The sequence below is a fragment of the Rousettus aegyptiacus genome, unplaced genomic scaffold (genome assembly GCF_014176215.1).
Source record: "Rousettus aegyptiacus isolate mRouAeg1 unplaced genomic scaffold, mRouAeg1.p scaffold_m13_p_11, whole genome shotgun sequence".
Lineage (NCBI taxonomy): Eukaryota > Metazoa > Chordata > Mammalia > Chiroptera > Pteropodidae > Rousettus > Rousettus aegyptiacus.
The window spans coordinates 827258-851832 of record NW_023416286.1 but is presented as its reverse complement, the minus strand read 5'-3'; the positions used below and the strand labels follow the sequence as shown (position 1 = coordinate 851832).

Sequence of the window (24575 nt, the reverse complement as noted above, 5' to 3'; positions counted from 1 at the left end):
CCACCTCCACTGTTACCTCCTGCACGGTCACCACCTGCGCCGTCACCACCTGCACTGTCACTACCTGCACAGTTACCACCTGCACCGTCACCACCTGCACCGTCACCGCCTGCGCTGTTACCGCCTGCACGACCACTTGGCGCACCGCTGTTCTGGAAGTCTCTCTGCCCTAGCAAAAGCTCTCCTGGCCATCCGTCCTCCTTGGCTTTTGTCCCTCTCAGTCTCGCTGCTGAGGAAGGATGCCGAGGTGGAGACTCAGGCCCCCAGGTCCTTCCGGTCCTCCTCGGGCTCAGACGTGAACCACGTTCTCCAGCTCCCGCCCGCACGGCCCGGAAACCTCACCCTTCTCCCTCGTGCCCCCTGCTTTGTCCTGAGCTCCGTGCCTGTCTGACCACGGAAATAAGGTGCTCCGGGGCAGGCGGCACAGTGGGCACCACCCCAGGCCTGCCTCTCCCTCGGGCACTGGCCCCCTGCATGTCCACACGTTTTCTTGGGCGGGGACGGATCACGGTCCCCTGGAGGGTGGAACTCCGAGCCCGCGCTTGGGGCCCGTCTTCCTGGCCCTGTACCTTTTCCCTCTGCCCGCTCGCATTTTCCAAATGAAGAGAGGGTGGCAGTTCGTCTCCTTTCTCCATACACCTTATGCCATTTCAGGTGTGTGGCTGAATGACCCTGACAACAGCAAATGCCCCGGAAAGCACCACCGCACCCCACGTGTGAAAACGTCCCTCGTACGTCCCTCGTCTCTGGACGCCCCTGCCTGGAGGTGGTTTCAGCGGACCTTGCCCTGGGAGGCCAGCGACATGCTCGAAGCCAGCGCGGAGTGTTTTCAGGGAATCACTGTAAATGAATCTATGAGCGTGTGGTCCCTGAGTCCGCCTCCTCTCATGCGGCACCCTGCTTCTAAGGTTCGGCCCCAAGGGTTGTGTACCCTCAGTTCCTCACGACACACCCTCGAGCACGGTTGGGGGTTGTCGGGTGACGGGGCTCACGTGGTGTCTCCGAAATTCATCCTTAAGAGGCAACGTATTCCGGTAACCTTTTGTTTTTTAGTGCTAGTGTTAAAATGCTAGTATATTGACTTACAATTGGTTTTAGACAGTTACCTTACACCCTCCTCCCTCCTCCCTGCTAATCCAATTATTTAGTTCCAATAGTATCTTTGTAAATTCCTTAGGATAGTCTATTTATCTCACCAGGGTTTCTGTGAATAAAGACAATATATTTAGGTATATAGATAAAATTATGTTAGCTCTCTATGTAGCTAGCATAGTTAATTATGTGAATTAACTTGAAATGTTAAAAACTACACAGTCATAGGCTATATAACCAAATTTTAGCAACATATTATCCTTTTTTAGTAATTGCTAGAGATTTAGCCTACTTGTCCAGAGCTGTGCGTAAGCACATGTATGAAAGTACTTATTTCTTTGTTTATTTTTTCAATATACTTTCATATGTACATTTTCCTCAAGCAGTAATAATTCTAAGCGAGTGGCTGGTTGCCATTAGTTACGACTGCAAGCGAACCCCATCTTTAATGTGTAGAAAGGGGTGGTGGTGGAGGCGCTTTACGTTGCGTGATTTACCTTAGCTGTTTGGCTCGGGAGATGTCTAACGTGTTTCACGTGGCTTTGACAGCAAAGGCTTTTAACATTAGACAACCCACTATTAAACTTGCAGGGAAAAAAGAATGTCCACTGAGAAATTGTGGCCGTCATTGATAACGACAACGATTGTGAATTCTACTTTGACTTCAGTGTGATTGCAGCCAAGACGCTAGTTTTTATAATTCATCTGAACCCCATACATATTTTCAAAAGGAGTTTTTGTTTACTTCTCAGAAAGCGTGTCACCTTTTAACATTGATCAAAATATCGAGGCCCAGGCCTGTGTGCTGCTGAAGGCAAGATTTCCTTTTTCTCTTTCTGTGGAGGTGAGGACGGATTCTGAGATGCAGTAAGTGGTCAGCATATGCTTAGCTGTTGGGACAAGCTGGCGGAGCTGTCCCTCATAATCTAGCCACACATCTGGCTGCCCCTGTAAGTAGGTTAGGGAAGGACATAGTGTTCTCAAGTGAAACATTGAATATCATCCCGAGGGAGACTGTGAACTTTTAAGAAAGACCAAGACCGTTTCGATTATAATCTCAGACCCCCCAAAAAAAAGAAAAAAAAAAAAAAAAGAGCATGCTAAGCTAAGAATTCCAGTCTTATTTAGAGAAATCTCTATTCTGTATTGTGGTGTTCTCTTGATTCATATTTTAAAGAGCAAGCAATACACAAAAGTAACTGTTACTTTTTCTCGGAATGAAATTAAACCGGATATTAAAAAGAAAAGAAAAACATATACTGAAAAAACAATAAATTTATGAGCTTTCACTTATAACATCTTTCATTTGGGATTTCATAGTTACTTTTTTTCTTTTTTTTTTTCAGGTGAGGCAACCCTTGGTCAACCTCACAGACTACAAGGAATTTGTCAGTTCACAATCCCTTATTTTTATTTATTTATTTATTTACGCCTCCAGCACCTGGTCTTCCCAGGTGGTCTCCCATCCAAGTACTAACCAGGCCCGACCTCGGTTAGCTTCCGAGATCAGACGGGGTCGGGCTTGTTCAGGGTAGCACGGCCATAGACTCACAGTTATGTGTTTCGATTAGGAATAAATGCGTGCGCATTCTCCAATCAGGCTGTAATGAAATAGCCTTGTGTCTCTGTAGGACAGATGAAGGGTCCTGGTAAGAGCTGTCAGACTAACCCAGCTGCTTAAAGTGTGTGTCGTATCTGACCATTTGCCAAAAAAAGTCTGAGGGTGCCTGAGCCAGCTGGCATGAGGCGGAAGTTACAACCACGGCTATCGCGTTTATAAACTCTTCTTTCAAAATGCCCAACAATGAAAATCTCTACCTTGGCTGCCCTGTGCTTTTGCCAAGCGACGATACCTTCGAACATTTTCTGCTTAAAATCTCTCTTCTGATTCGTGTTACTTGAGCCTCTAAAATAAGTCATTTGCTTACGTGAAAAAAATCAAAGCTTAAGAGAAAAGAAACAGATGTGAAAGCTATATTTTTACTGGTTAAGGATCCTCGGATTATAATTTTGTCATACCTTCTATCTAAAAAAAAAAAAGAAAAAGAAAAGTCATTTTAACGTAACGATAAAGATATTCATGTCAAAAAGTTAATCACTCATTGTGTTAGCTTCGTGATGTTATTTTTAAAATGAGAAACCAAAGAATTAAAAATTGTTTTTTTTTTTCCACTTTCTGCATCATTGGCGTGGGTCGTGTTATGTCTGCTTTGTTAGGATAAGAACCCACCTTGCTAACCACCTGGACAATTCACGTTCCCTGCACACGCCCGCTCACGTGCACACGTGTCTCTGTGCGTGTGGGTGTGCGTGAGCCCCCAGGTGCTGACAGGCAGCCTGCCACACTCGGGGGCCGCGCCTCACACTCCTCCTCGGCTTCCTGCACCTGGCGCTGGCCTGGCCATGCGAGTTATCTGAGAAGCTGTCAAAGGCTGGAAGGATTTGGGAAGATTTCAAAAACCTGGCTGGGCTTGCCGCCTCAAGAATAATACTGTGTGACACTTTCATCCCCGATCCTGAACCTCAGATGTTTGATTTGTTTCCCCCGCTGCTGAAGGGGGCCCCCGAGCAGCCCAGAGAGTCTCAGGCTTCGAACATAGAGAAATCGCAGAATGTCTCGGCTTTCACCGAGTGGTGGACATCTACATTTTCAAATTACAGGGTGAGAGCTGGGGCATGCTTTCACCACAGACCGAATAGAAGAGAAATCTCATTTCACGGTACATGGTTTTCATGTGAATGTTTAGCTTTACCTATTTTTGTTTATTTATTCTTTTTGAATAGGCAATGCAGTTACATGGCTCGAAAATCAAAAAATTCAAAAATGCATGAAGGAGAAAAGTCCTCCCCAGCCCTTGTTTCATGGAGTCCAGGAGTCCCCAAGACGCCCCACCCCGTGGTCAAACGTCCTCATAAATGACCCCTGTGTCTGGCCGAGCAGCACCAGCCTTAGCAAATAAACACACAGGACTCCTGATCCAGTTGAATTTCAGATAAACAATGCCCCGAGTGTCCCGTAGTTTATCTGGCCAAGCTGATCCTACTTCTGTGAAAAACGCCATCGGCATTTTCATAGGTCCTGCAGAGACTCGGTACATCGCGTTGGCTAGAACGGGCGTTTTGATAATATCAATTATTTTCGCTTTCAGCGCCACCAAGCTTGACCGTATCAGTCTATTTTGAGGTGATGACACGTTGTCTGCTCGACACTTTGTCCCCTCCCGTTTTGCTTCTGATGTCACAATTCACACCTTTTTACAGCATGTACCTGAGAAAAACTGATCGTTGCGTAGTTATTTTTACCTCCTTGTCTGTTAATCTTCGTGCGGGAGTAATCAATGATTCACCCCCCGCTGCTGCCGGGGTGGGCGCTCTGACTCTGACCGTGCGTCTGGCCTCCCTGTGACCATCACGTCTCTGGGATTTTGCGTTCCTGGTTGGCACTGGTCCTTCTCCACGCGGAGGGCCCCACCGAGCGTGGCTTGTGACAGCTGCAGAGCAGAGCAGCCCGGTCTGGCCTGGGGTCTGCGCCGCCCTCCGCCCTGGGGGACCGCTCGTGGGGCGGGGCGTCCCGGGTCCGCCGGGGCCTTCAGCTCGCTGAGCGTGACACGCCTCTCTCGTCCTGCCGCCAGGTCTCTGCGAGAAATCCGCACGTGGCCTCCGGTCCCCGCCCCGGAACGGGCTCTCGGGCTGCCTTCGCGAGTTTCTCTGCCTTCGATTTTTGCGTTTCATCAGAATGTGCCATCCTGGAGGTGAAGCCGGTGGGGACTTGTGAGCTTCGCGACCTGAGACATCCCGATCTGTCCCTGGCCTCTGTCCTCTCCCTGGTACTGTGGTCACATACACTCCGTGTCTTTCGTGAGACACTTTTTCCATTCTCCATGCTGTTTTCTTTTGTCTGTTAAAATTTCCGTTTTTCAAAAAAGGGTCTTTTCTTCATACCCGTCCTGCAGGCTACCAACCAGCTCTCCTGCGTCCGGCCCTGTGGAGAGCCACCTGTTTCTAATACGCTGTTTCGCCGTGGGCATCTCACCTGGGGGCTCGCAGCCTGCTCGGCCCCTCAGTCCGTGTGCTTCGTGTGCGCGTGCGTGTGCTGCATGTGCTGCGTGTGTGTGCGCGTGGTTCGTGTGTGTCATGTGCATGTGCTTCGTGTGCGCGTGCTGCATGCACTTCGCGTGTGTGTGCATCGTGTGCATGTGCTGCGTGTGCGTGTGCGTGGCCCAGCCCCGCGGTGGACCGCCTGCTTCTGTCTGCTCTCGCCGCTGGCATTTGGCCTGGCGCGTGGCCTCCGGCCCCCAGGAGCTGGTGCGTGCGTGGCTGCAGGCGGGGCAGAGGGCGCGAGCCCCGGGCCCTGGGTCATTAGCTATTTTCCTAGTAGCCTTGAAATAATTGCAAATGATCCCTCACGGCTCAAGAATGCCTGCATTTTCCACTGAGGAAAGACAGTGAGCGCCACGTCACTAAGGGACTCAGCCGGGGACGCCCTCGGGACTCCCCCCTGGCCGGCGGTGCACCAGGCCCAGGAGCTCAGCAAACACACACACACACGCGCACACACACACACGCACGCGCACACACACACACCGAGGAAGGCGTGCAGTGGGGGAAACGGCGAGGCTGCTGCTGGCTACTCGCCGGCTGTTTGCAAGACGCAGGTTACAGCGTCCTCTCCGGCTCAGACACTAACCCGCCGTGAACAGTGCGCTCCGTGTTTAGCTTATGGAGAAGTTTTTTCTTTAGTTGTTTATTCTCTCTTTAGTAAAAATGGCTACAACGACTGTATTTCTGGAACCGGAGTAAAGGCTTCCGGTGTACTTCCCATGACCTCACGCGATTGTTGTTTCCATTGGGTATATTTGGCCAAGATCGTAGCACTATCTGTATGTGTAATGTGCACATATGTTTATCCATCTATATCTACCCACCTGTATGATTACATACATTTATGCGTCTCTCTATATTTATCTCTATTATCTACTCACTCAAGAGCACTTCATCTATGTCCCTCTACGTCTTACATCTAAATATCTAACCACTGAGCCGAGAAACCAGGAAACGAAGGAGAAGGGAAAATTAATCTGACCTAATTAATATATTTCGAAGCTCTTCTATTTAACTGACAGGTTAAATTATGAAAGACTCCGACAAGTTTATTCGATTGTAAATTAATCGTTTTTTTTTTTTGTTTTTTTTTTTTTTTTTTAATTTATGACTGCCAAGTCTTCAGAAGGAGTATCTACTTCTGCCCCTCCTGGTTGGGGAGTTCCCACATCGTGGCTCAGAAACATGGTCTCTCCGGGCGCATCTGAGGCGTTCGATCCCCCAAAGCTAATGCGTTTCTCCTCGCACAACCCCAAGTTCGTAACTCCGATACACGTAGGCTTTATGTCTGTCCGCCAACAGAAACGACAGAAAGCGAGGTTCCAGCGATGCTTCGCCTCCCCACGAGGACCTTCCTCGAGGAGGACGTGGCTGAATGACCGGCAATCTTGAGCGGCTGTGTAATGCTTGGCCCTGACACCCGCTCCCTTGAACATATTCCCACGAAGTCGGAGTTAAATCTGTACATCGCCCTTGGTAAACAGTGTCTGAAATGTTTTCAAAGTAGCTGATCATCAGCTCTAATTAGAAACATCCCTGCTGGTTTCTGCGTCAGGCAGCTGTCCTGACATCCAGACAGCCCAGAGGGCCCCGCGGCAGCCGGGACGGCAGGAAGAGCCCGAGACCGCAGAGGCTGGGGGATCGGGGCCCGCGCGCAGCTGTGGCGATCGGGGTGCCCTGTGCTTAATCTTCATGACGGTTGTTATCGTCGAAAGTAAGCAGAGGGACAACGAACATGACAAACACTGGGACCGAAACGGTTCCTCTGTGGGAGCCACGTATAAAACCGCCTCCTCACTCTCTTCCGATCGTGCGAAAGCTGCAGTTTCCTATTAGTTACTCCAAACGGTGAGTCGGATGCTCCGCGCATCCTGGGAACATCCGTGTTCCTGGGCCGACCAGGTGAGTCTTACGTTCGCTGAGGTTTAAAATGCAGCGGACGGAGATTAAGAAAACAAACAAACCACCGCAACCTGTAACATCTGTCGACGGCGAGTGGCGTTGACACATGCTTCCCCTGCTCAATCTGACATTGGATTTTTGTAAACGGAGTTGCTTTTGTTTACACTACATGGTTTAGTTTTTGCTTGGTGTCCTGGGACTCTGTCTTAGGAAAAACCTTGGATGGACCGTGGATGTATTTTGGAAGAAAATACTTGGCTGTGTTTATCCCAGTGAAATTAGAGAGAGCTGAAAGCTGAGCCGCCAGGGAGCACGAAAGAAGTAACATTTATGTTAAGACCAAAACACGGGCCAGCGACTTGGAAACATGTGGGTGGCGCTGAACATGCAGCTGAAGGTGGCGGGAGTGGTCACAAATATTTATGCACTTGCGAAGCCATGACCGCGAGGTAGGAGTCCTCACTGTCATCGTCGCTGTCACCGCTTTTTGTGTGGTGTGCAGTCTACCCGATTGTCCTCGTCCCCTTCAATGCTCCAATTCCGGTGCACGTCAGAGTCAGCTGCTCACCTGGTTTCGCCAACAATGCCCGAGTTCCCGGTGGCTGCTCTCTCCCCTGTCCCTTTCCCGCCCCGCCCTCTGACCCACGCCTGTCCTACCGGTCACTGACCACGAAGACCGTTTATACGTGCCTCGAGATGCCTGGTGGGTGGAGACCAGACGCCCAGAGCAACCCCCCACCTGCCAGCGCCCCGCGATCATCGCGTGAGAGGACCCGACACGTTCTCACACAAATCAGGAAATAAATGTCGCAAAGGCGATCGCTCTTGTCGGCCGGAAAGGAGTGGCATCGAGTGATGTAATACTGACACCGCATCGCTGGCCCGCTGCGCATGCGGGGTGGCTGTGCGGGCGCTGGCCCCTACACCCCCACTGGGACCCCGCCCGGGAGCCCACACCCCGACGCCCGGAGGCATCCCCTGGGTGTGAACCACCGCAGTAAATGACCCCACCGACCTCCACCAGCATGCACGCACACGCACACATGCACGCGCGCACACAGGTGTGCGTACACACACGCACACACATATGCACACACATACACATATGCACATGCATATACATGTGCATACACGCGTGCACGCACGTGTGCACACGCACACGGACACACACACACATGCACACATGCACACACTTTCATGAAAATCAGCGGCGGGGATGAGATCTATTATATACTGTGTTACAGGGTGAGTGATCATGTCCCTCCAGATCCGAACGTTAGGGCTCTAATCCCCAGCATGGCTGTGTGTGGGGACAGGCCTTGGGAAGGAGTCAGGTCTAGGCGAGGGCCTGGGGTCGGGCCGCACGAGGACATCGGCACGCTTAGAAGAAGGGGCGCCAGACCGCGCTCCCTCTCCTGCACGCAGGTGCAGAAGAGGCCACGTGAACGCACAGCTACCTGCCCGCCAGCACTGGGAGCCTCCGGGACGCCGTGTGCGCGCATGCATGTGTGCGCGCGTGCGTGCGTGAGCCGTGCACACCCGCACCCGCGGCTTACACGGCAGGCGCTGGCGTCTGCAGGGCCCCAGCTGCTAACGACGCCTCCCGCTCCTCTCCCCCGCAAGCCATGTAAAACACTGGCTTCTCCCCGAAGAGGAGACGTGCGAAAGGTTCTGCGGTCACGAGATGGAGCTGCTGATGGGTCGAAGGGACTGCCACCCCGCCCAGGGAATGTGCTCCCCCTCTGCTGGGGCCTCTCCTGGGGACTCCCCGGAAACCGTGGGGCCTGCAGGGGCAGGCGCGCCAGGGACCTCCTCACGCGGGATGCTGCGTGTCGGGAGCCCGCACCCCTCTTTCACGCCTCGCTCGGCTCTTCTGTCTCCTCCTAAATTCGGGAGTCTAGCTTACACTTCAGGCTTAAAAATGTCTTCGCAGCTTCCCTCTCCGCCCCTGTTTTCTCTGTTCCCGAGTTTTAAATAAATCGCAACTGGAAGCACTTGCCATATTGCTTGTGCTGCGCGTCCTTACAATCTGCAGAAAGAGGGTCACCGCGGCAGACGCCCCCGCACCGAGCGCGCCCCTCCCCGCTGATCGGCGGCTGCTGAAAGGTATCCGTCCGCGGCGCCCCGGGAAATTTGCTAAACCCCCTCTAAGGATCAAAGGTCTTAGGACTCAGAGCTACAGTGACAGTCGATGACGGAATTATGAAACATGACTACATTTCATCATAAGAGATGAATTATTTACCCTGGAATCCAAGGGCTAAAATGAAATTAAAATCCATCAACCATTTTCATTTAACCAAGGCAAAAATTAAACTGTCAGAGTGACAAAGAACAACCTGGCCTTTCTTCTGGCTTTTTTTTTTTTTTGTCTTTGGGTTGTAAGTATTGACGATACTTGCATTCTTGCAGGAGAGAGATTAGGGGAAAATAATAACATTTTTGTCAGAGGGAGGCATTGTCATTGGATGGTTTTCTGGAGCTCAAATATCATCAGGATGTGGACTGGGTGTTATTTTGTACCTACCTAAGATGACACAGTATAATTACGAGTGTGAGAAACTTGAGCCGTTTAATTTTGCACACATACACATGTTGTTTCGTGTATAAATGGCCTACCAGGGCAAATTTTCTCGAAAATCTTCAGCTAATCATTTATATCATGAATGTAAGGGTAATATGTATGTCATTAGAAATTCAACAGGTTTCTCAAGAGGTAATATTGAATTTTACCCTCTAAAATATTTTAAAATAAAGTTCGACTCCAAAAGAAGGCCACGGTCCCCCCGCCTCCCGCGGTGGTGGTACCCTAGACATTCTCTGGGCCTTGCCTTTTGGAGCTGCTTGTCTGCAGGTGTAATTTACCTGCGGTGTGATACAGCCACTTTGGACACACAATTTGGTCCGTTTGGACAAGCGTGAATGTACACGTCCCTGTCACCCCAGCCGGGAAGCGTCCCTGCATGTACATGTCCCTGTCACCCCAGCCGGGAAGCGTCCCTGCACCTCCAACGGTCAGACAAGACTGACCTCGCTTTCGTCACCGTACACGAAGCATAGTTCCGGGGTTGCACATAGCCGGGCTCGCGCAGGATGTGACACGCGTTCCTGCCTGGCCCTGTTCGCTCGGCACGTTTTTGCCGTCAAGTGCACGGGCGTTTTCTCCTCTTACGCGCTGAGCGGTTATTCCCGTGCATAAACACGAGGCGACTTGCTCAGCAACTCCCCAGCCACTCGGAGACGTCTCGGGGTTGGGGCCCGAGAACTGTCGCTCCTCTCGGGCGAATACCCGAGCGGGGAACTGCCATGTCACGTGGCAAGCGCGCCTTTAACGTCAGAGGACTTCCGAAACACAACTCGGAGCCACGTGCCCTGCTGCCCCCCACACTCCGCACACCCGTCTTTGCCTTTTAACTCTTCCATGTGGGGTGTGGTGAAACACACTGTGCTCTTATTTGCAATTCCCCGTGATAAATAACCTTGAGCATTTTTTCTCTCAAGTCCACGGACCATTTGCCTGTCTTTTCCCCGGAGTTTGGGTCTGTCGAAACTTTTTTGCTGTCTTGTTATTGACGTAGGTATTGTTTATTCTGTATAAAAGTCCTTTGTCAAATATCTGAATGGAGCTTATCCTCTCCCTGCCACTGGCTTTTCTTTCCTTAATTGTCTCTTTGGAGGAGAAAGGGTTTTGCATTTTGGTGGAATCTACGTAAGGTTGCTTTTCTGCTTTGCACCTTCTGCGTTCCAAGAAGCTTTTGCCAGTAGCATTCGTAGTCTCTCTGTTACTGGCTAGAATTTTTGTGGTTTTCGCCTTCTATATTTAGGCCTGTGATATTCTCCGGCGTATTTTAATTTACGGCGCGATTTCGGAGTCAGGGTTTATTTATTTATTTCCTCTGTGGCCACCCGGCGGCGTGAGCGAGTGTGAGCGAGAGTTGCTGAACGGGCGACCCTGCACCTGCTGAGCTGCACTGACCAAGCCTGTCATAGGCGGACTGGCCTTCTGGACGGTTTCCTGTCCGTTCGTCTCTCTGCAAACACCGTCAGGACGTGACGTGGCCGCCACGTAACACGTCTCCACACCAGGCGGTTTAAGGCCTGTTGCCGTCTAGCCTTTTTTCCAAGGTGGTTTCGGCTATCCTATATTCTTTTCATTTTTATGCACTCTTTAGAACTAGTTTGTGAGCTTCTTTTTTAAAAAAGCTTGCTGAGATTTGTACTGGAAAAGCGTAGAATCCGAAGTTTGGTGGCTCTCGAAGACTGACTGATCCCTGGCAAGCAGCAGCGGAGTTGCTGAGAATGTGTCAAAAACATAAATGCCCAGTCCCGCCCCTTACCTGCTGAATCAGAACACCTGGAGGTGGCCTCGGCTGTGCGCTATCGTCATCGTATGCTTTATTTCCACAGGTAAACTATCGTCACGTCCCATGCAACTTAGTCTTAATTCCTTTTTTCAGTCATGTTTTTCTCTCGATCATTGCTAGACTATTAACTACAATATAATTTAAATTTTAATTGATTGAAATTAGGTACTATTCCATTTCTTCTTAGTATAATCCATAGCTGATTTTCATAGATTTTAATGATTGCAATTTATTTTAATGAATAATGTTAATAAAAAACTAAATGATTTCTGTGTGTGCAGCAGCTCTGATTATATATAGAACGGTGTAAAGTTACATTCATCATAAAGCGTCTCAAACTTCTTTTTCATTTCTAATGTGTTTGTGAGTTATAAAAACAGTAAGAATCGGTGTGTCCACAAAGATGGGGATAGTGATTCCTACCTGTCAGGCAAATGAGAAAGTGCCCTCACCAAATCGGGCAGGCGAGACCGGGGTACACTCTCTCCATAAACCCCGCCCCCACCACAGTGGGGAGGGCACCCCCATTCTCCAGCCCCTCCTTGCGGAGCGTAGGGCTTGGATCCCTCGTCTACTGAACCTACTCTTCAGACTCCCACCTGAGGGACGGGCCCCCCAAACCACCCAGCTCTGAGAGCCAGTGGGGTTTGTGTATGCGAGACCCATGAGTCTATGGCAAACAAGGAAGCAATTCATTGTGGGTACAACCACACTCAACTCAAGTGGCTCCCGGGGTCGGCCAGGGGGCGCAGGCAGAAAACGGCCCCTTCCCGGCCTCTCCTGGAGACGAGTCTGTTTCACGCTTGAAGAGCTGCGGCCCGAGGGTGACAACCGTGAATGAGCACGCGCCTCAGAGCGGCCCGCGGCCCTCCGCAGCCCAGGGCCCAGCACGGTGGGCACGGGCAGACGCGCCCACCTCCCAGGGAGGGCCCCGACTCCGTGCCTCCCCAGCCGCCCCGTGCGGGGCTGGCCTCCGCCTCGCCTGCCACGAGGTGCCGAGTGTGACCCCCCTCTCCGGGACGCTGATGGATCTTGGCACACCCTCAACCGCCGGGAGCCACTGAGAACAAAGAAGGCAGCTGAGGCGATCACAAAAGTTTGAGAGAGCGCCAGCAGCGTGGGCTGGGCTGACTGACAGGAGACCACCCTGTCAGGACACGAAGAGGTGGTTCTTTCACTTAATGTGCGGAAAACAACACAGAGAGTCAGGGAAAATGAAGAAAAGGAGAATATGTTTCCCCTCTCAAAAAAAATAAAATAAAATAAAACTCCAGAGCAGATCCTAATGAAATTCAGAGAAGTGATTTGCCCAACAGAGAGCGCAAAATACCAGCCACAAGGAGGTGCGCCCAGGTCAGAAGAGCAATGCCTGAAGGGTCCGAATTTTGATAAACAGGACGTAAAAGAAGGTGCTGGAAAGAAATGGCAGAATACTGTCCTGGAACTGAGGGTTCGACGACAGAGTCAGTCAAGGGGGAGAAAGCACCGGCTCAGCCAGTGACGGGGCAGCGGGGATCGCCCCCCACCCCCACCCCAGGGCAGCAGCAAGAACAACTGCGGAGACGTGTGAAGACAGCCCGAGGGAGGGACGGGCGTCGCGAGGCGAAGCCGCGGTCCCCGCGCAGGGGTCCCGGAAGGAGAAGAGACAGGCCCAGGAGCAGGAAGCTTGCCCTAACGGGTAATGGCTGAGGGCTGCCCTCAGTCGGGAAAGGAGACGGACGTCCAGATCCAGGAAGCAAACAGACACCAAGTAAACACGACTCGAGAGAGACCCACCCTGAGACTCATGCTGACCAAACCGTTGACACGTTTGAGCACTGTGGCCAAGCTACTGCTCTCGCGGGTCAGTGACAACTCAAAAGATGCAAACCCGGCTGCAGTTAGCTTCAGCGCAAGGAAGATTTATCCGTTCATCCCATCGAGTCAGTCTAGGAATACTGACTGCGTGTGCGTCACCGTGCAGGTTTCCAGGGACAGAGCAGTGGACTGAGTCCCCGACCTTTTGTGAAGAATGCAGAAAATAAACAAGTAAACATGTAGTACCCCACCAGGCAGAGACGGATATATTTTTGTAAAAAAACGTAGCAGGTCAGCACATTTTAAAATTGCCCTGGGCGGCCAGAGAAGGGCTCTGTCACGTGCTGAAAAGAAGTGGGGTGTTTCAAAGAACGGAAAGCCAAGCCTCAGACAGACTGCGCCGGGTCTGCCACACCGTTAACAGCGCCCGCACTCTACGTCCGACGGTCTGGCCAGCAGGAAAGCTCGCCCCGCCGTTTCTGTCTGACCCCTCGCTTACATATCCTGATGTGGACCGATTCTAGATTTAAACTGGTCTAGATTGACCAATTTCAGATTTCAACCTGAAACCACCGTGCCCCCCAGACCTGAGGCTTAACTTGTCAGTTTGCTCATCCAAGAACAAGGGGATCGGTTTCCGAACCCCACACACCACCCCTAGGAAGCGAACCCCCGAGCACCAGTGTTGATTTGCCTTCCTCTTATCAACGTTTTTCGCTCATATTTATCAAGTGCTTGTCACACACGATGCCACTCCAACTGCATTTCATGAATGACCTCGCCCAGCACTTATTTATGCTTTGTGTGAAACATGCCAGCTCTTCAGAACCTCGTCCACTTGTGACTGAGTCTGGCCGTCGATGGCACCGCGGCTTTGAGGTTGACTTAAAATAATGACTTATTTATTTACTGTTTTTCCAGCTGGAACTCAAGGAGTTCGCCTGCCTTGGGTGCGAGGTGGGATCGAGTGGTCGTCACAAGCACAGACGCCTTGTCTCGCCGGTCCCTGGCTACGCGGCTTGGGCACGCCCCTCATTTTGTACTGACGGCGGCAGCAGTGCCTGCCCCGTGCGGTCGCTGAGCAGGGGCATGCGCAGTGCGCAGCACATTGCGAGGGCTGTGAAGCTGCATCAGAAATTCCTCCCGTCAACCTGATCTGTGCAGCTCAAGCTTGTGACCGCCGGGGCCACCACCCTTCCGCCGTTCGTGGATGTTATATTCAAAACTTTAACTGGGTGAATTATAATTCTGCCATCTGCTCCAGGGAGATGTCAGGTGTTTAAAATTAAAGAAGAAAGACGATAACATCACCCTCTGTGTGTAGTAGACCGCAAGGACTCGCACGAAGCCTCAGTTCCTCCAGGCTCTTCCAAATTTGCCTGCGGTTGCGTAAGTGAACATTCGCTAACAAAACGTCCCTCTTCTCGAGTTCGCCATTTCTTTCCAATGACCTCAAAGTTAAGGAAAGCCAGGTTCGAGGGGCGTTTTACGGATGAAGAAGGAAACGCGATGGTGTGAGGGCTCTGGAGCCACGTGGAGCGCGGAGGCTAGACGGGATCCACGGCGTTCCGTGAGCCGGGACGGGATGGGGGCAAACCGACCCGGAGGAAGAACGGGCTACAGCGTCCTGACACGTTTTGTACCGCGAGGTCACAGGACAAAATGCGCAGTGTCTCGCGTGCAAGGCCCCTGCCTCAGACGCCCCCCAGAGGTGCCGCCTGAGCGAGCAAGCACCGTGCCACCTTCTCGCTTTTGTCACACACTTCCTGCACAGGGTGGAGTCCTCAGTGCGTCCCCCACCCCCCGATTTTTCTTTTCGATGTCAAGGGCAAGCTGAGTGAGAAGTTAGGATATAATTTATTCTAGATTTTTTTCTAATATAGGTACGTAAAGCTACGAATTTCCCTGCAAGAGTTGCTTTAGCTGCATCCCATAAATGATGATATGTTATGTTCTCATTTTTGACCAGTTGGGAATCTTTTAAAATGTCTCTATGCTGTCTTCTTTGAACGATAAGTTACTTCAAAGTGTGTTCTTTAATTTTTGAGTATTTGGAGATTTTGTGGGTATTTTACATCTACTGATTTCTCATTTCGTCCTCATGGCAGTAAGAGAATACACTCTGTGGGGTTCGGTCTTTCTCAAGTTATTGAGCTCGTTTACTCTCCCTGCACGTGGCTGATCTTGGGGACTCGCCAGGCACTCTGCAGTCGTCGGACATAAAATCCTGTGAATGACAATAAAATCAACCTGGCAGGTAGGGCTGTCCAGATCCTTGGTTGTTCTTACCTTATTTTCTTCTCTAATTGTTTCCTGTTGACCCTCTTATTTAAGAATGAGTAAATTATTTATTACGCTTTTTTAATGTATCGCACGTTATAACTTATCACAACACTCACCGGAGAAGAAAACTGCCACCTTTATTTATTTATTTATTTTGCCAAATACATCGAAAACACTGCAGAGGTTGTACCTGTCGCTTTTTTTTTTTTTCATGTAGGAGGAATAGGTCTCTGGGTAAAATAACTTTCTGAATGAATAGCCTTTCGGCCGAGGACCTAACAGCACAAAAGTCCTATGCTGGAGTCCTGAGGCCCAGTGGGGCTGTGTTCGGAGTAAAGAAGTAATTATACCAGATGAGTTGTAAGGATGGGCCCGGATCTGAGTGGATTAGCAAAGCAGCAGAGAACTCCGCCCCTCCTCCCTGCACACACCCAGGAAAGGCCAGGTGGGCTCCCAGCGAGAAGGTAGGGTCTGCAACCCAAGAGGAAGTCCTCACCAGACACCGAGTGGTGAGCCCTTGACCCTGGACTTCCTGTCTCCAGAACTGGGAGAAAATTAGTTTCTGTCGGTTAAGTCAGCCACCTGCGGCATTTTGTTATGGCGGCTCCAACGGGCTACTACAGATGAGCTCAAGCTAATCCTGGCCTCACTGCTCTGTTGGAAGGACGAGGGGGGACCTGCCAGGTTTGCCGATAAAGTCGCAAAGCCTCCCCATGGACTAGAAGAGTGAGGGTTGAAATCATGCTTTGGAGATTTTGCCCGACACCAGAGAGAATGGTTTTAAGTGGTGACAGGTTTTTCTGCACAAAGGCTCAGTATTGGTCAGTGTGCAGTCAGAATGGGGTGGGGGGAGCGGTGGGGGGGGGGGCTGACTCCCACTGCCTGGAGATCAGCATTGCTCTGAAGCCACGAATGTGCAGTGTCACATGTCCGAAGCGACATGCCTCACACTGTCCCCTGGGGGCAGGGGCGGACCCGTGGGAGTCCGCAGAAACCACCAAGATGCTGTGCGGTTCAGCGTCTGACCGACGCGAGCGCTCAGAAAGTGTCTACCGTAAACTCGTGCGTCTAGATGCGCTGCCGCCCAGGCCACCGATGGCTTCCGTGTCCGTCCATCTGGCCGTTTGCCACCGTCGTGCCGCCCGTCCTCGTCCCGTATCTGTGAATAACTGTGCTCCCAACCCTGACCCTAACCCTAACCCCGCCTTTCCCACAGGTCCGCGGATTAATTCACGTAGTAAATGGGAAAACCGACCCCCGCCACCGACGCAAACCAACGTGCGCACGAGCAGGATGAAAGTTGTAAAAACCCTGCCAAACGGTCTGGAACCCGTGGGAGGTTCAGAATCGCCCAATCGCCCTGCTGCAGCCCAGGGCAACTCGCCCGCGCGTCGTGGCGGGTCTGAGTCCACGGAGGGGCCCCTGTGCCCAGGCCCAGTGTCACCCGCAGCCACAGCACGTCCCTGCACAGAGCGGGCGCGCCTCACGACTGCGCGCCGAGTGCGCGGGCGGCAGGTGCACGCGGGCGGCAGGTGTGCGCGCACAGTCCGCCGAGCCGGGTAGGACGGTCCCCTGCGCGGCCTGGACTGCTGGGTCAGAGGATGCGCGGGGCGGGGTGGGGTCAGGGGTCAGAGAGCCTCCTGCGCCGGGATGTCGGGATGTCGTCGGCACCGCTGGGTGTCGCTGCGTTTTTCAGCATCATCCGCTTAAACGTCTCACCCGCCCGCAGAGAGCGCGAGGCGGGAGCGCGCACCTCGGGGCTGCGGGGGTGCAGCCTGGTGGCCTGCTCGCCGCTCTGGGCGCGCCTAACGCAAGGTCCCCGGACACCAGCTGAGCTCCCCGCCAGAGGACGACTCGGGGTGCTCCTGTCGCCACAGACGGGGCGGGCAGGGACCTCCGAGAGCGCCGGCCGTCTGCACGAGCGCGCAGCGTGGGCGCTGCGCCTTGGCTGTGGGTCTTCCGGAAAAGCCACCCGCGGAAGCGAAACCAGGGACAAGCCCGAAGAGCGACTGGGGTTATCTCGAGCGAGGCGTAACAGGCCCCCCAAAGTAGCCGTGCTTATGTTCATTAAGGGTAGCAATAAAAGTGGGTTTTTAAAACACTTGAGGAATGATGCTTTCCCTTACGTAAGGAAAGACGTGTCCATAATGAAACTCTTGCTGGGAACGAGGGGACAGTGACCAAAGGCCCGCACACGGGTACTCGCGCAAGCACGCGTGGACATTTGCGCATTAACCTCTTCTTCCGTTTTTCCAGGTAAAGCCACCGGCGTCTCCCTCAGCACCTGGCAGCGCCCACACCTGCCCAGGGGACGAGGGACGGCGCCCTGCACGCGCCTGGACGCGCTACGTGCGGCCTGAGCGGCGAGCGCGAACCTCCTCCCCGGGCGCTGGGCGCTGGGCCGGGCGGGGCCGCCGCGGACTCCGGGGCAAATCCGCGCGCTGGCCGCCTCGTTACTGCGGTGGGGTCCGGCGAAGGAATTTGGCAGGCATTTCAAAGCCGACGCTTCCACCCAGTGACGGCAGCTCCAGAGCACAACGCCAAGCCCAAAGCAAGTGCATACTTTGCTGGGAGTGAGTGTTTTTCTAGTGGAATATTTAATAAAATGGATCGCAGTCATACCGTAATCTAATTAGAGAGGCAGTTCCCTTTCTTTGGGAAAGCCAAAGAGGAAAGGTCAATGTTCACGTGAAATATTTTTCATTAAGGCGTTAGCTTTAAAAAGTGTCGCATGTAAACACGTAGGAAACCCACAGATGGCAGGCGAGGAGGCTGTCGCGTCAGCTCAGTCGCCATGAACACCCAGCGCTGGTCTGGAACCCCTCCCTGGAAATATAAATTGGTTTTCCTCACTGCAAGAATGTGGTAGGCGTTCGAATATAGGAAAACCAGATTGATTATTATTGTTGTTATTGAAGCGAGGCTCACGAGGGTCCAAGTTTCCATGATAGGCGGCTGTTTTCATAAGGACTTAATGACTTGGACATGACAACTGGCTCTCAGCTCCGACTGAGTAAGTCACATCTCGGCCTGCGGCTTCCATTCTCCTTTTAATAATGCCAAAGGCAAAACTCAGGCAAGACAGCTGGGTTTTTTTTTTTTTTTCCCCTTCAGCTTTGATGTAAAAGTTAGGAAGATATATATCAATGTCAAATAAAGATCAGCTCGAGTTATTTTTCTTAAGTTTTTAACTAAAAAGAGCTACTAGCTGATTTTTTTTTTAATATCAGGGTAAACGAAACATTAAATGCCCCAAATGATGAGTTTGTATGTGACAATTTGGATTTTTAGTCAGATCCATATGACGATGACTCCACATAAAATGTGTCGCCTGTTTGTACCACCTCTTTTGGGCATGCTAAATAAAGTAAATTAAAACACCTTAAAATGCCTAAAATGTTAATAATTCCACAATGTGAATACTCCAATGGGATCACTTAATACCACCTTATCTTCTCAAAATAAAAAAATTTGTTTTGGCTGTGACCCAAAATAGCTTTTTTGTCTTCCAAATCTGCATATTTAAAATAAATTCCTGTTTTGGCTCAGAGGAAATCAAATTGCCTTGAGTGTCTTGCTTGAGTACGCCTTTGCGGTTGGGTCCCCACCCCCACCCCAGGCCAGCGAGGACAGGTCCCGCATCCACAGCAGAGCCGGGCTGGGGGCGGCAACTCTGGCCCGGGGTTCGTCCCTGTGGCCCCTGTTTGGGGTCACTCCCCCTGACACTGTCCCAGGCCTGTCTCCCCGAGCGATCACCTAGAATGTGACTGTACAGCTGGACCCCAGTACTTGAGCCCCCGGGGACAGTCCCGCTGGGCGCCCTGGCCAAGACCTTTCTCGGTGAGATGCCTTATTGTGTCTTGCTGTTTCCCAGTCTTGTGGGAGCAGGGGACTCGTAAACTCACTAGAGAACCCTAAGAGAGCCAGGAACCCCTCTCCAGAGAAGACACCCACAGTTTCGGGGGCCGGGGATACCTCAATGGCTGTCCGTGAACTAGTAAGTCCCTGCGCCCCATCCAGGAACGCCGACCTCTCGACGTGCTGTTCACACATGACTACCGTCTCTGTCCTCCAGCTTCGGCCCTCGCCGTCAGCCTGGCGTCACGGAGACGCTGGGGTAACGAGGAGCACGCGCACGAGCAGGCGCGTGTCCGCTAGGGCCACCGGCTCCGCCCCGCGGGCGTCCTCTGAGGGTTCGGGGCCTGCGCGCTCACTCCGAGGACATTGCCCCGGCTACCCTCCCGCTCCCCACTGCGCCCCCATCTCTCCCTCTCTTCTGGACCCTCGTCATCAGCAGAGTGACCAGTCGTCACTTTCTCCACTGAACCAGAAGTCAAAACGGGGGACAGAGCTCTCCACCCCACCCCTCGCCCCAACCCGCCCCCCACCTTGCCCAACGGGAGAACCCCGGAAAGCAACGCCCCTGCTGCGTCCCTTACTGTGCAGACTGCCCTGCCCCCAACGCAGCGACCCCTGCGGACTCGCTTCTCCCAGCAGGGCGTCCCCCCTGCCCGCCCCTGTCCGGAGCGCCTACTCCTGCTCGTCCCCAGGCCCGGTCCCCTTCAGCGTTTCCTCCTTGCCTCCTGCACCGGTCAGCATAGAGCAGCCCAGGGCTGGCACCTCAGCCCCCCTCGCTCAGGTCGTCAAGCTCAGAGCATGACTCCGCGTGCCGGTGACTAGACGTGGAAGGTGGCATGGCCCTGTTCTCCCTAGTCGTCGCCAGCCACACGCGGTCACTTTTCCCTTCCTCCGCCTCTGTCCGCCCCCACTGGAACGTAGGCACTGCGCAGGGGGCCCCCAGCGCCGGAATGAGAGGCCACACGGAAAGAGACAACAGACATTGGTCAAGCAAGTTAACAATTATGACGCCAAGTTCTAATTTTCACGCATCAGAATTACTGAGTTTCTGCTCTGTGGCTGGCCCTGGATGCCACGCCATCCCCAACCTAATCCCTGGAGCCCGGCCTCGCACTTGACCTTCACAGATGCTCTTTTATGACCCTGGAACCAAAAGCGTTTCTATTTTCAAATGGATAAAAAAAAAAAAAAAATCAAAAGAACAGTGTTTCATGAGACGTGAAATAAAATTCCAACCTCAGCGTCTGAAGTTCTGCTTGCTCACGGCACACACTGTGTTTCTGTGTGGTCTGTGGCTGCTCTCACGCTGTGACCGAGGGGTGACAGTCGTGATGGAGCCCAGTGGCCCCAAACCCTCCAGTCTTTACTGCTTTAGGGCCCTCTGTGGGACAGCCTGGTGGCCCTACCCAGGGGACACACCAGGCAGCGGGTACAGGCCCGGTTCCAACGTGCAGCCTGCAGCCTGCCGGCTCCCCGTGCTCCTCATGATGCCCGTGCTCCCGGTGCTCCCCCATGCTCCTTGAGCTCCCCCTGCTCCTCGTGCTCCCCCCGCTCCCCATGCTCCTCATGCTCCTCCTGCTCTCCGTGCTCCTCATGCTCCTCATGCTCCTCAAGCTCTCTGTGCTCTCCCCACGCTCCCTGTGCTCCCTGACTCTCGCCACCTTCTCTGCAGTTGCAAAAAACAGATAAATAAAATTTCTGGGAATAAGAGCAATGCCCCCCTTGAGAGTTGGGCGTGTCCCACAGAGCGGTTTTGGGGACACTGCGGGACAGGGCGGGCGGCTCGGGTCCTGGCCGACTGGGTCTGTCCCGTGCAGAGTCCCGCCAGCGGTGGACGAGGGGTGCCCTGAGGACACAGCAAAGGGAGAAAGTAACAGTGCCCACGTGCGACCCTGGACCCTCCCCTCTCAGAGACCCGAAGGGTGGCCCCGCCTCCCCCCCAGCCTGACCCCGCGTCTCTGTGGGCAGCAAACGCCACGTCCAGCGGCCAGTGCGTGGTGAGCGAGCGGCCGCCATTGCCCCCCACGCTGCCTCACATACGCCGGCTTGAAAACATCATTTTTACTTATTATTGTTTTCATCGTTGAGGAGAAAAAAAACCTTTGGGAATTTTTCTTGGCTTTTTGGGTGAAGCTACTATGAAATTGATAAAGAGGAAAAACAGAGTTCAACGAATGTTGCTGGAAAACTGGTTATTCATATGGGAAAAAATGAAAATGGGTTTTCTACTTCTAAGCACGCACAAAATCAACTCCACATGGATTAAGGGCTTAAATGTCAAAGTTTTAGAATAAAATATAAAGGAACAGCTTTATTTCCTCAGGGTAGGGAGATATTTTTTTAACCATGACACAAAAAATATCGAACATGGTGAAAAAACTTATACATTTGATTACATTAATGTTTAAGAAAATATCTGTTTATCAAAAACCATCTTACATAAAGCAAAAAACAAGCTACAAACCAGGGCTAAGTATGCGCAACACCTGCGCTGATAAGATTAGTATCAAATGTGCATAAAACCACCACAGTAACCGTGTTTCAAAGGAGAAAGAAAAAACCTCACTGGAGAAAACCGAACAAAAACACAAAAGCCGGCGTTTCCCAGAAGAGGAAACGCTCATGGGTCGCAGACCTGAGACAACACTCCACGTCGCTAACGAGAGACACGCGAGTGGCGGTGACGTCACACGCCGTCTCAGCCCCTTCGGTCCGCAGACCGACCCGCCGGCCGGCGTGTGGGCGGAGGCGGGGGGCGCGGGCCGCAGGGAGTCGGCTCGGCTCCACGTTATGGCCCCGCGACCCCGAAGACCTGCGTTTTCTCTGAGTCGAAGGCCACGCCCTGCCATTTGCCCCAAGGTGCGTGTGCCGGGAACTGCGGCACCAGCGCGCCCGGGACACCTGGTCCCAGTTCCCAAACCCGTGAACGAGCCAGACACCTGTTCACGGACAATGACGCGGGGGTGAGGCGCGCACAGGGCGCTGGTCCCCCGCGGGGAACCTCAAGCCGCAGCGCCCAGCCCCCAACCCCGCGTGCCGCGTGCGCCTCGGCTTGCGGACAGCGCCGCGGGGGCTCGAACGACACACGCGTCTCCCAGGCTGGGGCGGCAGGGCCAAGCCCAAGGCGCCGGGGGCGGGGGGGGGGGTGTCCGGTTCCTGGTGGGCAGACGGCCTGTCCTTGCGGGGTGGTGCTGGGGCGGGGGTCTGGTCTCCTCCCCTTCCAGGGCACTAATCCCATCACCGGGGCTCCCCTCGCAGCCTCACCTAAACCCACTCACCTCCCGGAGGCCCCGCCTCCTGACACCAGCACTGGGGTCGGGGGCTTCAGCATATGCATTTGGGGGACCAAGAGATTCCACCCATGACGAACACATTCGTGAGAAATCAAACGCGAGAGGGTGTGTGCACCGTGTGACACTGACTCACGTAGGTGTGAGTGACGTGTCGATCACGCTGAAGCTCGGCGGGTCAGAGCGAGCAGGGGTCACGGGGATCCCCCGGGCCTTCGACGGGGCAGTGGCACCCCCGAGTTGGCCCCCTACGAAACGAGTGAGTGAACGAAAACTCGCCAGCGGAGGAGGCCTGTGAGCGGACTCTGAGTCCCGGCGTGACAGGCGTTGCTGACCACAGAGTGCCATTTGGTCAACGCTCGGGAGAGGGCGAGAGGGGGAGAACCGACGGGGACAGGATCGGTGGAGCTGGGGTGAGAGCACCAGGCGACGGGGACCAAGGCCGAGGACGCGCTCCCTCAGGCGTGAGTCCGGGGGCGTGCGCGGGCACGCGAGGCCGTGCAGACGTCGCCGCAGACGCCGAGACAAGCTACTTGCCGTCGCCAACCCTTCCTTCGGGGGAGGCGGGCAGTCGGGGAACGAGGAAGTAACAGATGATTATAAAAGTGAATTTGTCGATGCAGGTCGGGTGGAGGTCAAACTCCCCTGAAACAAGGACGGGGCAGATGGCGGTGGCAGGCGAGCACTTGTCCCTTTCCTCCTTTCAAATGTCATTTATGAGAGTCCAAACGATCTGAAAGTCACGTGCACTCTGTCACCTGTCGTCACAGCTATTAACCAGGCGGTCCCATTCTAACAAAACTCTCTCCCCCACCCCCCCCCCCGCATCCAAACTCGACTTTCAAGCCAGCTCAAGGCAGAACGACTTTGCACCTGAGTTGCAAACTCCTAGGAACAGAGACTCCTGGGGGAAACACGGCAACCTCGTGGCCTTCTGGTTGGTCACCCTTGGGCTGACCCATCGAAAGTTTACGGTGCAGATGGAAGCGGAGACGAGCCCGCGGGCTGGGCCGGCCCAGTGGCTCCGCGGGACGGCTCGTCTGCTGCAGGTGGCCCACCCCTCCCCGCTCCGCGTGTGCCCTGAGTGCCACTTGCCGCCCTTCTGCTCCCAAAGGCTGCTCCGGGTCGAGTGCGGGCACGTGCCCCTCGCCCCCCCGCCCACCACCCACGGCCGGCCGGAGCGAAGCCGACGAAGCCGTTCTTTGTCCCTACGGCGAGGCCACTCACACCCTCGTGTCACCGAAAAGCATCCTTCCCGGACAGGCGCACTCGGGACCCAGGCAGACAGCGAATTTCCACGCAGAGTGTGCGGACGCATGAAAAGGCCACCTCCGATGGGCCCCTTCCTGCTGCTGTGCGGCGTGTAGGTCCGCCTGCGCGGGGCAGAGTGACGGCAGGAGGGGACACCCTGCGACTTCCAGGGAGGGGTTTTATCTGAAACGGACGCTTGCCATTGAAGCGATTTGAAAATCCCGCTTTTCTCCGAGTGAAAGCTAAAATGGGACAATGGCCGACGTGGCTTCCCACCGGCACCTGGAGACTCGCGGTGTTAGGGTCATGTCACCGGGAGCCCTGTGGACGGTGACAGCGAAGGGCCTGGCCGCCGGGCTGCAGCTCTCGGGCGCAGTGCAGTCGCTGAGGGGCGGCCCCGCTCCCGCCCAGCTCGGCTGATGAGGGTCGCGGGGAGCCCCCAGACCATCTACTTAGCAATGTCTGCCTGTCTGTCTGTCACATGAATACAAGATGTTTTACTTAAGTTTCCCTATAAAAACTTTGGTTATATTGGACCTGATATTTTGTAGCTTGCTTTTAAATTTAGTATCATGGGCATAATATGTGATGTCATAACAACTTGTTTTTAATTTGATTGTTATGATCGTTACTGCGC

At 53.4% G+C, this 24575-nt stretch overlaps 1 pseudogene; it reads right to left on the bottom strand.

The window, feature by feature from the left end:
- Positions 1 to 2521: 2521 nt before the first annotated feature.
- LOC118609614 lies at positions 2522 to 2640 on the bottom strand (annotated as a pseudogene).
- Positions 2641 to 24575: the final 21935 nt, after the last annotated feature.